At 37.2% G+C, this 9,618-nt stretch overlaps 2 protein-coding genes across 23 annotated transcripts in view; one reads left to right on the top strand and one right to left on the bottom strand.

Moving 5' to 3' along the window:
• Positions 1-3,134, bottom strand: part of nfasca (neurofascin homolog (chicken) a) — an 83,450-nt gene extending 80,316 nt beyond the window's left edge. For 8 of the 21 annotated variants that reach the window (XM_042766329.1, XM_042766331.1, XM_042766324.1 and 5 more), the window contains exon 1: positions 2,975-3,132. The gene's annotated coding sequence lies outside the window, so the exon portion shown is untranslated. Of the gene's footprint in view, positions 1-2,523; positions 2,888-2,974 lie in introns of those variants that run through there. The other 13 variants (XM_042766321.1, XM_042766325.1, XM_042766323.1 and 10 more) reach the window with 5 other exon arrangements.
• A 3,506-nt stretch (positions 3,135-6,640) lies between these two features.
• The window catches only part of LOC109072545 (phosphatidylinositol 4-phosphate 3-kinase C2 domain-containing subunit beta-like), a 39,492-nt gene continuing 36,514 nt past the window's right edge, over positions 6,641-9,618 (top strand). The window contains exon 1 of one of the 2 annotated variants that reach the window (XM_042766317.1): positions 6,641-7,060. The gene's annotated coding sequence lies outside the window, so the exon portion shown is untranslated. Of the gene's footprint in view, positions 7,396-9,618 lie in introns of both variants that reach the window. The other variant, XM_042766318.1, reaches the window with a different exon arrangement.

The following is a 9,618-nucleotide window of genomic DNA, read 5'->3' as shown; positions in this document are numbered from 1 at the left end:
AGAGAAAGCTGCTGTTGCATAGCTAAAAATAGCACCTCTGGAAACAAAACCCTGAGAAGCAAAAAGTGAGCATCCCATTGCAGAGTGGGAAACCTGAGAGTAGGTGAATCTGAGCTGTGGAGGAGGGGAAAGATGGGAATGCTAGTGGAAGAAATGAAATTACGTACTATATGTTATCTCTTGACCTTATTTCAATGCAGTCATTAAGGACGTATTGGATATTATGCAGCAAGTCAATTAATCTTCCTAAATATCCTAATTCATCTTTTGTTTATGCATATTTAATACTTGAAAGAAAAGTGGACTTATTTACATAAAACTGACCCAAAAAAGTGAGCCTCTTCCCATTAAAATTTTCTTTAAGTGGCAGAAGGTGCTGAAAGAGAATCGCAGGAGGTTCTCTAAAGGGGCGGTCACACTAGACTTTGAACGTGCGAAATTTTTTCGGACACCGCTGCGAATATGGGCCGGGAGCAGGTAACGGTCTCCCCTCAGTTATCACAACATGGATTAATGTGCTTGTACTGTGCCTTTTGCGACGGCGTCGAAAGTGTTTTATTATGTTTTACTATCTGTCTGTCTCTCTCTCTCTATAAATACATACACACTTAGCAATAAAAAATTATAAAATGTGTCCTCATTCAAATGTACCATCTGTTCCTGTTTCCATTGACACTCCGAACCATGCAGGTTTTTTTTTTTTTTTTTTTTTTAATAATCTTTTAAAGATGTATTATGTAAAATAGGATGCTGCGCTATGGCTAAAATTAGCGCTTCCTTAACTTTTGAATTTCTGTACAGAGAGGTCACGCAGTGACGTATTGACATTCTACTGATCCCCCGTCTTCACGTGATGCGAATTCGCAGGTCAGAGTTCACCAAACTTGAAACTTTGGAACGCAGCGGAAATGCGAAATTTTTCGCATGAGCTTGCGTTTCCGGTCTGACGCATTCGCATACGTATGAATGGAAGTCAATGGAACGAAAAGTGCAGTGTGACCGCCCCTTTGTATGAGCTTGATTTTAGGGTCTGTGGGATTATCATAAGTATTGATGCACAGCTAACATGTTGCCAAGTAAAAGGATTTCTTCAAAATTCGCCATATGGCAGAAAATACCTCTATAGGTGGTGAGGGGGTGTGCAGGTAAAAGTATGTGGTCATTTGTGGACAAATTCCTCTCTTAAAAAATAGAATACAGTAACATTTTATATTTAAAAAATGCTTATTAAACATCAAAAAGTGTCATGTAAAACTACAAAAATTGATAAATAGATGTTTTCTGAAGAATTAAACACAAAGCTAGCAATAGAAAATGAGTGGAATATCAGCATCTAGTGGTGTGATGAAGTCACTGCGATTTACAGAGAATGGACACTGAACTAGAAGCGGAACTGGGTTTGATGCAGTTGAGCTATACTAAAACATAAAAAAATAAATACATAAATAGTGCAAAAATATAAATACATAAATAGTGCAAAAATTTCAAAAACTTAAAACCTAAAAAATATCATATTACATGAACTGCTATTATATTTGAAGTTTGCATCATCGGTTCTGTTGCTTTCTTTTTAATACTGTGTAGCTGGTTTGAAACAATCTCTATTGTATAAAACGCTATAAAAATAAAGCTTGACTACATTTGTAACCTCCATTCACTTTTTAAATGTAGGCTACTAGATTATGTTACTGGTTAAAATGCAGAAAGGAAGTACCATTTGGTCTGACAAATCTAAGATTTCATCTGACACTGTTCTCATTAAATTACTCTTTATAAATTCCTAATCAGGATAAAATAAATAAATAAAAAACTTTTGTTGGGTTGCAAGCAGTTATCAAATTTCATTATCTACTAAGCTGTACGAAATACCTCCATGAATGATTTCATCACAATATGACAAAGACTGCTGAATGGGGGGATGACATGTACACAGTCTCTGGATCATTCAGAGCACGACCCAACTCAGTGGTAATATGGGCCCAGGCCAGGTCACATGGCCACAGATATCATCTGATGTGGGCAGCTTTGCATCTTTAATTCATGACGGGGAAAATGAGTTTGGTTTAGTGGACTAACTAAGTTTCCCAAAGCTGCAGTAAAAGATTATATATTGAAACCTTGTCCCTGTAGGCCCACATATATTATTAAGTCAAAGATCAAACAGAATTGTACACAATCACAACTATGCAAGCGGAGTCTCAGATTGATTTTCAGACATAATGTATCAGAATAATTGATACTTACTTTAGATAGATACACAGACAGATAGAACACTATAGATGGTTTGATAGAAATGATACACAGACAGACAGACAGACAGACACATTTAAGGCCTACAACTTTTCATCCTGCCATTAAAGCGAATAGAAATCACATTTAAATAATACTTTGTAAGCGTATAATGCTCATTGTCAATATCAAGATGATTTGCTATCTGAACCCTAGATGTCAAAGTTAGTTTATCCACACAGGCAAAACTAACATCCTAAGAGACAACTAATTATATCATAATGCAATATTTACCATCAAACGTGGCCTGAAGGTTTGTCGTGTAATGAAACGCAGCAGCATATGTTAGTCTTGTTCGCACACGAAGCGCTCTGGATGGGGCGACGACACTTTCACATCCTACAGCATCCTTGGCCTCAAAAACAACTAACAACTTGACAGCTAGAAACGCCCGAGTTTATCTATCTAAACATGGCTGGTGACATTAAATGAGACTGCTTTTATATTTCTCTACCGTTTTGCGAGATATTGCCGGTCTCTTCAGGCTGTGGTCATTTGCGCAGAGCAGCAGAAATAAGACCGCATCACTCAGCGATGCGCAGAGAGGCTGAAGCACGCGGGATGCGCGAGCGGCCGTATTAAAGAAACACAAATCTAGTCTGCTTTTGTCCCCTGTGGAAACAACAAGGCCAGTTGCTTGTAATTCATTAACCCTGACAGCGCTGTGATAACATCGCTCTCTTACCTGTGTCGCTGGTGGTTTGGCCACATATGATGGAGTGTGATTCTCCCATACGCTCTGTAATGCGGTAAAGGCGGGTAATATCTTCCCTTGCTTCGCTCTGTCTGTGCATCCCTCTCAGAGCGCGCGCTCGCTTCCCACGCTCGCTCCTGTGGGCGCGCCTCCGATTCCAGCCGGACAGGTGTTCCGATCATACAGCATCCGTGCTGCACTCCAGAAACGAAGCGTCAGTTTAATATCACGTGATTAATGCATATATTAGTAATAGCTAAATAGGCTAAAACACACTGAACGCTATATATATATATATATATATATATATATATATTATATATAATATATATATATATATATATATATATATATATAATTGTTCAAGGCTTCTATATTGTTTTAAAAATCTTTTCAAATGCTGTCCTTTTGAAAATTAAATTAAAAAATTCTTAAGAAATTAGTATTTTCACAAAAATATTGAACAGCACAACTGTTTTCAACACTGATATTAGTAGGAAATGTTTCAGTGTTTCAACATATTAGACGTTTGGAGCAATGGCACCTAAACATTTAGCATTTCCATCACAGGAATACATTAAAATATATAAAAATATTACATGTATTTACTTACTTATTTATTTTATCAAATAAATGCAGCCTCGCTGAACATAAGAGACTTCTTATTGCTGAGCCCAAACTTATATATAAAGTGTCATTTGATGAAAGAAAAAGATGCACTGGATTATTCAAAACAATATCTTTATCATGAAGGGCTGAGACATACTCTTTCTTTATCAATGGCCTTCTGTTCCAAACACACAGTGTTCTTTGATAGAAAACTTTACATCATCCATTACGATATAGTGACACACTGGCCCAGTTCAGCATCACACATATAGCATGAACAGAGTCACACAGACTATCCCCTTGAACGCATATCTCCATTTAAGAGTATCACAAATGCACAAACATCAACAAATAGACACAGTATGACAACTCCTACACATTATCTATAATGGACTTTTACACAAACACAACACAGAGATTATTAGAAAAAGCGGTTTTCAATATTAAAACTGCAGTCAGTATCAAAAGATGCAGCTAGAAGATAAGAAGTAATCGGAGAAAGTCTGTGACAGGCATGGTCATTTAAAATAATACCATTTACTCTAAATTACATTCCAGATGCCATACATCTCTGGAGCTTCAAAAAAACTACATACAGCTTACAGACCAATTTAAAACATGCAGAAAAAAATGTCTCTGAGTAGTTTAAATTCTACTTATGGACAAATATACTGGAAGCTGCTGGGAAATCTAATCTCGTATGCAGCCTGTAGTTTGTGACTCCTCAGCTTGCAAAAGTCAATCCTGCATACTAAACCTTAAAGACAAAGGCCTGCACTGCTATTCCCACATTATACACAGAATTGCTAGGCACTGACAGACTTTACTGTGATGTTTGGAATACAAAGTAAAACTGCTCAGTACCCCCGCTGTCAAGGTTTTCATGTAGTTTATGCCAATCAAGGTCACACAATGTACAGGTCAAACTTCCCTGCAGTTCCTCTTGTGTGTGCGCGCGCCTCTAGTGGTCACAAAGAGCATTACAGTACGACTAATATTGACTACATCTTGTTTAATTAGCTTAATAGCACCATGGTACCATGGTATTGGCCTGCTACAATAGTACATGGTGTTTAGGTAACACTATGTTATGTGGACACTTATTATTGTATATCCTCCTGAGAACCATAAAAATGTTTTGTGATTTTTTTTATAAATATCATTACATTGGTTGGAGCATAAGAATCAACATTTTTATATAGGTAAAAACAATGTTTTATTTTTTGTTCCAGATGATTCTCAAGTATGTTATGAAAGATATAACAGAATGATTCGATATATTATTTTACTTTATGCAATATGTGTGTAAAATGTCCATTGTTTTGTATTATATATTATGTAGATTTTTTCTATACATTACATATAATTTGCATATTAATGTGTTCTTGGGGCAAACCATAATGAAAAAATAAGTTCATAACACATTTTCCTGGGATTTTTTTTTTTTTTTTTTTTTACGACAAACAATTTGAAAATTAGTCAGATTTAAATGATAATTACAAAATATTATCATATTTCTCTAAGAGTACTAAATTTGATCATTTTGTCAATATCAGTCATTTTTAAAGAACAAGGAGAAGGTGTGTTTATGATCAATCCTCCAAACATCTGATATCCCTAAAAAGCCCTGAATGTGTTCTGTACAGGACAAAACTGTGGGATGTATGGTTTCAGAGAAATCCAATAAAATATAATGTCTTCTACAGAGGACAAAAGGCTATGCCTAGGTCCCAGGAGGATATGAATATTGTAATTATCCAGCACCCATACAGGGCTATGTCAAAATGGCAATAGCATCTGATAGCATTACTGTAATATGATACCACAGCACTTCTGGGGAAATATATGAAATATCTTTGAGTGTTAATTTAGTTCAGTAAGTGTAGCAAAAGAACCACAATTAACTACCATTTTTCAGATATCAATGTCAAATTATCCATCTAGAAAACCAGATTTGTTAACTAGCAATGATACTTTGGTATTATTTATACGCTATTACAATATTTATTAATATTTTGAATATAAAACCTTTAGTTTTATATTTTCAGCATTCAATGTAATTTTAGTTCGGGTTAGATGTCTTTAGTTTTAGTAATTTTGTTGTGCACTTTTGTCATTTGTATTAGTTCTATATTATATTATATTATATTATATTATATTATTGACATTTAAATGAGTTTTTTTCATATTTATATTTGGCTTTAATTAATTAACAATTAACAATTTAATTAATTAATGACAAACACTGACAAAAGGTATCAGAAATCTCTTGGTGGAGAGTTCAAATGGCTTTTACCAGAAGATGGCGCCACAGTTTGATTTGAGAAAACTAGTACACCATTACACGCTTGCTAAAGTAAACATTGCATTTGATAGTACAAGAAAATGCATTTCTATCTTACCTCACTTATTGTGTAGTGTTCCCAGAATCCGCAATCTTCTGGTTTCTAGCCGTTGTTGTGTCACCTTTTTGCCACAACTATAGTCCTATATTTGTAGAGAGTTCTTCTTAGTCTGTCATCTTTGAGGTATTTAGCCAATATGGTCTATTTTTAGGGATCTGTAACATGCTGCATTAGTCTGTTTAGTGTTTTAGCTTAATTTCCCTTGTGTTGTCAGTTTGATTATATTATGGATGTTTATGTTTGGTTCATCAGTTGAGTTTGTTTAGGCAGTGTAAATGTTAGATAGTTTGTTGGCCAGCTATCTAAGGAGCCTTGGAGGCTTATTTCTTCTATATTTAATGTTTTTCATTGAAAACTGCTGTGTGTGATTAATTTAGACATTTTTATAGGAATGTTTTGGATAAGTAATCTTCACTTCTGCTCTGTTAATTGGTGTTTTACCTTTAATATTTAGCATATTCCTTCACAAAAATGTGTGTGGGGATTCATTCGTTTAGTTTACCGGTATGCTTGCTTGCTAAACATGTCTCATAATTTGCATCCATATATGTAGCTTTATGTAGGAGGACTAAATTGCATTACAACATGTTGAGGTTGGTATGTTTATATTATAAAATATAAATATTTAATTCCTCCTTGGTAAAACGTTTTCGGTTTTAGGAGAAGGAAAAAGTTCTACTGCAGTGTTTGATTTCAGGCGTCATGATGGGATGCAGTTACCCGTATTTTCCACTAGAGTCTGCTATTGTTCCTCTTAACCCGAATCCACTGTCTTTGCACATTCTCCAATGAGAACTGGCCGGTGTGAGCTTTGAAGCCGAAATCCACAGCGCAAGTCGCCAATCAAACAAACCAGTCAGACAAACAGGGAGAGCGAGAGAGAGCGAGGAAAGAGCGTGCGTCTCATATGGACTAACAGAGCCGCGCTCGTGATCAGTGCACGATCTTCTGCCACTGGATACCGGAAAGGGCCTCCTGATCACCATCTATCAAAGCACAGCGATTGAGCCTGAGAATAAACGAGAAGGACTATGACACAGGCGCTCAAGAGGCCGTGCACACGGTATGTGATGTGCTCTTTCCTTCACTCCAACCGAGAGCGCTGTTACAGACGTATGGCCAGCTGTTTTTGCGCAGCGACTGTAAATTTTCCTAAAATCTTTGTGTTAGATTGAGCTTCTGAGAACGAAATACTCTAACATTTAACATTTAACGTTGATACTTGACCGGAGCATTCAGAGGCGTTTGCTCATATTGTCGCCTGTTTCTATTTCAAAACGACTGACTAGAGATCGACTTGACAACTTTGGGCTCCTGAGCTCAAATACATCTGTATTTAAGATACGTTTATTTAATAGGACCATCTGAGCCACATGTGAGGAAACGTTGTGTAGTTAGGTAAGATAATTTTTTTTTATTATTTTATTATTGTTGGTTCTGGTGAAGGTGTTGTAAAAAGAAAACAGCATGGAGTCTGTTGTTATGCGATGCTATTGCGTGTTTTTTTATTATTATTTTTAAATGAATGCAGTATGAATGATATTGCGTGTTTTTATTATTATTTATTTTAATAAAAAAAAGTCTCAATATAACATCAAGTTATGGTCATTAAAATTCTATATAAACAAATATAATTTACAATAAAAGAAATTACGGTTATGCTAAATCAGAAAACTTAAAAGTCTTGCGTTAGAATACATTACATTATTTTTAGTTTTAAGAAAATTTATATAGGCTATCGTTTAAAAACAAGCCTTGATTATAACCATAGAAAAAAGAAAAACTCAGATCTTCCTAAAAAGCTTGTGTGTTCTTGCACTCATAAAACAAATAATGCCTACTTTTTTGATAATGCATACAGTCAGCATAATAAGCTTTATGGTGTATCTTCTCAAGCCTCAATTAATTCAAGTATTGACTGTATTTTACAGTAAAATACTTTAATATAGTGACAGACAAAATGTTTACAGTAAGGTTTATGCAACTCAAAGCACAGGAAAGATAGATGTTTACAATGCCATACAGTGTTTTGATGCATAAAGTATATGCGACACAATTTGGGGTTAGTCTCTGAAAACCTGATTCAAGATTCAGCTTGTTTCTGAATCACCATGGTGCATGGGCCGAACAAGAACTGCACTAATGTTTTGTAGTGTTTTGTGACTAAGCGAGAAAATGTTATTCATCATTTTTGATTAAAACCTTGTTTTCTTCCAGGTTTAGTTCCTGTGTGTTCTTTGCAAGATCGGTCTTGTATTTTAGTCTGCATTCTTTATTTCAGCTTGACAGCTTGGAATTAGTCTCTGACATTTACCTGTTTCCGGTCTTTCAGTGTGCAAAATATCATGTGTTGTATTTCTGAAACCTCCCGTGCACCCAAGACCTGTCAGACAGGGCAAGAAAGCAACGAATAATGTTTTATCAGCTCTAAAATCTGTTCAAACCACGTAGAGCCAGGTAAATCTGTGGTGTCTGAAGACGTTCTTGGCCAGAAGTCTCCTTTGCAACAGGTCAGATGTGCCATGCATTTGGGTCGAGTCACTAGCCTGTGGGATTTGTGGTTTCTGAGTTTGTTTTGTATATGTCAAATGTCAGTACTGATTTTCTTCTGACTTTCCCACTGGATGCCAGAGAGGCTGAATGCTACTGAATGCTTAGCTGAATGTGGGCTAGCTCACCACCATCTGCCTGTCAGATCACAGTAGAGTCGGGTATAGTCTGGAGGTCTTTGAACCAATATTAGGGTGGGAACGCCACAGGAAGAGAGGCGTATTGATGATGGAAGACCTCAGCATACGGCACATAAGCCCTGATCAGCTCGAACTAGCATAGGCAAACACCCTGGGCATGGAGGGAGCCGTGTGATATTTGTGGCTGGGTGGGTGTGTTGGGGGAAGGGTGTACATGGGGGACAGGGATGACAGCGGTCTCTTTGTCTTTGGATCTCCAAGCCGTGTGAACGTGTCTGAGTTGGCCCTGCCTCACGTGACGCGGCTGCCCTCACTCCTCCCTGTCCTTTGTTCGGCCAATCTGGGAGCCACCCCTGATTGAATGGGATTATATCCCAGCAGGGGACTGATTCCGGGGGCCTGTATCTGGCTGGCCTGGGGTCCCTCTGGAACAATGCAGAACCACCCTCCCTGCCACCCCTTCTGTCTTGCTGCACCCCTCCGGCCAAAGCTCAGTCATGAGACTGTGCATAGGAAGCCTACGGGAGGCCAGTGCTCCTGTGAATGGAGGACAGCCCCAAAAAGACAGTCTAGAAGGAGATGCATTTATATTTGTGCAGTCTATCTGTTGGTGCCTGAGAACGCTGTTTACAAACACATCTGGTTTTTCAGAAGTGTTTTTGCACAAAATTGTTTACGTGCGTAACTGTCCTGGAGCTGACTCTTACCATCTTAACCTCTTTTCTCCATGTTAATCTGAAGTTTTGTTCTGAACTTTCACATTCGCAGCAAACATTGAGCAAAAGGCCATTTAATTGGTCATGCTTGGTTGCTTGAAAGACTAGTTGACAAATTAGCCTTAAAGAAGCGCCTTATAATTTGGCTGAACTCCAATGGCTCGTATCTTGGGGCATCAAGCAGCAATTCACTTTCAGTGTGGAAAGACAGATGA

This window comes from Cyprinus carpio, chromosome A11 (assembly GCF_018340385.1).
Source record: "Cyprinus carpio isolate SPL01 chromosome A11, ASM1834038v1, whole genome shotgun sequence".
NCBI lineage: Eukaryota > Metazoa > Chordata > Actinopteri > Cypriniformes > Cyprinidae > Cyprinus > Cyprinus carpio.
Note: the sequence above shows the minus strand (reverse complement) of the source record. Positions and strands in the feature narration are given on the sequence as shown.